Genomic DNA, 3,720 nt, shown 5'->3' on the forward strand with positions numbered 1-3,720 from the left:
CTACTGGGACCCCAGTAGCTGTAAGCTGCAGCAGAAATCCATCACGAAAATCTAGTACCCCCTAATTCAGAAGTTGTTGGCTCAAGACACACACATTGGTCTAATGCCTAGGAAACTGCTGACAGGGGCAAAGAGAAAACGAAAGTGGTTGTCATGTTTCTGATAAATGCTCTATGTCTTGCTCTGCCACTTACTAGTCAGGTGCCCTTGAGCAGGTCCCTATCTTCTCTGAGCCTTGGTTCCACCTCAGTTCCTCATCTAGAGATTGGGGATAATAGTATCACCCTTGCAGTATTGTGGTGAGGGAATAAATCAGATGTACCTAGTGTAAGGTCTGGAGCACAGTAGGCATCCAGGAAATCTTATGTTCCATCTTCCTTTCTGACACCCTAAACAGGTCAACGTTTAGCAACACCTTTTTTATTTTTATTTATTTTTAATTTTTTAAAAATCTTTATTTATTTTTGAGAGAGTGAGAGAGAGAGAGACAGAGCATGAGCAGGGGATGGTCAGAGAGAGAGCAGGGGAGGGGCAGGGAGACCCAGAATCTGAAGCAGGCTCCAGGCTCTGAGCTGTCAACACAGAGCCTGACATGGGGCTCGAACTCCTGGACAGCGAGATCATGACCTGAGCCGAAGTCAGAAGCTTACCCAACTGAGCCACCCAGGCACCCCTAGCAATGCCTTTTTAAAAAACCCTTGAGATACAGGAGTACTGATGCATAGGGGCACCTGTACCCCAATGTTTATAGCGGCACTCTCAACAATAGCCAAATTATGGAAAGAGCCTAAATGTCCATCAACTGATGAATGGATAAAGAAATTGTGGTTTATATACACAATGGAATACTACGTGGCAATGAGAAAAAATGAAATATGGCCTTTTGTAGCAACATGGATGGAACTGGAGAGTGTGATGCTAAGTGAAATAAGCCATACAGAGAAAGACAGATACCATATGGTTTCACTCTTATGTGGATCCTGAGAAACATAACAGAAACCCATGGGGGAGGGGAAGGAAAAAAAAAAAAAAAAAAGAGCTTAGAGTGATAGAGAGCCAAAGCATTAGAGACTGTTAAAAACTGAGAACAAACTGAGGGTTGATGGGGGGTGGGAGGGAGGGCAGGGTGGGTGATGGGTATTGAGGAGGGCACCTTTTGGGATGAGCACTGGGTGTTGTATGGAAACCAATTTGACAGTAAATTTCATATATTAAAAAATAAAAAAAATAAAAAAAAAAAATAATAAATAAAATAAAATAAAAAACCCTTGGGGGGTGGAGGGAATAGAGAGAGAGAGAGAGAGAAAGAAAGAGAGAGAAAACTGTATATACTTTATATACTCTGTCCTTGCATACATTCAGATTTTGGAAATTATGTGCCATATTTACTTAAGAAACTTCCTCACCATTTTATCTAGTAAAAGGACAAGGTAGAAAGGGCAAATCAGGAGTTGTCCCCGGTTTATCTGTGGATAAAGGACTAGGAAATAGGGAGGTCCAGCAAACAGCATTATTTCTGCCTCCAGGTGAACTGGTAGGGACTTAGAAAAGCAGCTGCACCATGGCCAGGGCAGTAACCTTGCTGTTTCACTGTCGTTATGTAGTTAGCAGGCCTTTAAGGAGTGGTTGTTGCTGTATCTATGGTTGACAGTCATCGTAACAGCCAAGAACAACTTCTCTGGCAAAAAAATTACACTTCACTAAACTGTGAAGTGAGGAAATATATGTGTAGGATAGAATTATAATTATTATTATTTAAGTTTACTTATTTTTTTAGTAATCTCCACATCCAACGTGGGGCTCAAACTCACGCCCCTGAGATCAAGTTGCATGCTCTTTCAACAGAGCCAGCCAGGTGCCCCTAAAATTATTTTTTAGAAATTAAGGGACATCATTCATTCAGCCTTCAAATATTTATCGATAGCTACTATGGTGACAAACACATGTCTAGGCACTGGGGATGCAGCAGTGACTAGAAAATCCCTGTAACAACTTTCAAGGCAGGGGAACACTAACTGCAAAGGTCCTGGGATGGGAGGGTGCCTAGTGTGTCTGTGTCTGAGGAACAGCCAGGAGGCTAGCGTGTGAGCTGAGGGGGGACAGGGAAGCAGCTGGAAATCAGGTCATAGAGAAAACAAGCTGGTTGTGTTGGGGCTTATAGTACATGGTAAGGTCTTTGGCTTTCACTCAGAGTAAGAAAAGAAACCACCAGGGAGTTTGAGTAGAGGAATGACAAGGTATAATATAACCCGTATTTATTGAGTGCTTACTCTGTGGATTCTATTTTAAATACTTTATTGGGGCGTCTGAGAGGCTCATTCGGTTGCACATCCAACCCTTGATTTCAGCTCAGGTCATGATCCCAGGGCTATGGGATTGAGCCTTGTGTTGGGCTCCACACTCAGTGTGGAGCCTGCTTAAGATTCTCTCTCTCTCTCTCTCTCTCTCTCAAATTAAAAAAAAAAAAAGTTTAAAAAATAAATGCTTTATTTGTAATCTACACAAATAACCTTGTGAGGTAGAACCCATTATCTTTCCCACTTTACAACTGAGGAAACAGAGGCTCAAAGAGGTTAAGTAACTTGCCTGAGGTCACACAGCTAGTAGGGACTTGGCCAAAATTTAGAACCAGGTCACTCTTAACCACCTCATTGTCCTGACTCCACAAATGCTTAAGAGATTGAGACCAAGTTCTTTTTTTTTTCCCCTTCCTTGATATCTGTATTTCAAGAGCACACTTACAATGAAATTTCTTCATACTCATTCATAAATACAGAATTTCTTCACTTAAACTGATAAATATGCCCAGTATTCTGCTTTGTGATTTCAAGTTTTTTTTTAAAAAAACCCTCAGATTAGCCTATTAACAAGCATGTTGACATGCTGCTCTTTAATTATGCAGACAGCTATTTCTTTTTTGCTCCTAATATAGAGGTTGATTGAGAAAATTTTTATTTTATTGCTTACAACCTTACCCTAGTGCTACGTAAATCACTACTATATGATTTGGCATCTATAATTTATCATTTTTCTCTGCTATTAGATGAAATGCCCTTTAAAGCATTCCACAGCAAGGTGAACACAAGTCAAGCTTGCAAAGTTCTAGAAAAAAGAATTGCAAAGAGTCATGAAAGAATAATGAAAGTTGATTTATACAGCATACAATATCAGGACTGCCCAGTTTAACAAATATAATTATTCCAAGTCATTTTCAGAAGGCACCTAAATTTCAGCACCTAATTTTCATCATCTTTTAAGGAATAACCACAAAAATACCTTATTTTTATAAAGAGTCTAAAAGAAAAATCTTTAATTTATTCTCTGGATTTCACTGAAGCTAAGGCTGAAACAGTAGACAATTTAAAATATAGGAAACCCAGAATCCTTTATTCCGTTGTGTGGATTTAACATTCTGCTGCTGTAGCCAAGGGTCCTTGGCTTCTGGGGCCAACTGCCTTTTGCATGCTGATTTTCCAGAGAGAGTCTCTCAGGAGTTATTACTTTTGAGTACTATCTACCATGACTTCAGTCCCTAGAGGCAGTGGGAGTAGCGGAGTTTGGGAATGAAAACACAGGGAAAAATTTCTCCCGGTAGAATCATCAACTCAATCTCATTTTAGGCTGCAGCCAGACCACTTAGCTGTACCTCCAGCAGCCTACGAACTTATGCCTCTCAGGTGCCCATTGTTGAAGGACTACAGCCAGGACCTAAAGAAAAAT

The sequence above is a fragment of the Panthera leo genome, chromosome B2 (genome assembly GCF_018350215.1).
Source record: "Panthera leo isolate Ple1 chromosome B2, P.leo_Ple1_pat1.1, whole genome shotgun sequence".
Lineage (NCBI taxonomy): Eukaryota > Metazoa > Chordata > Mammalia > Carnivora > Felidae > Panthera > Panthera leo.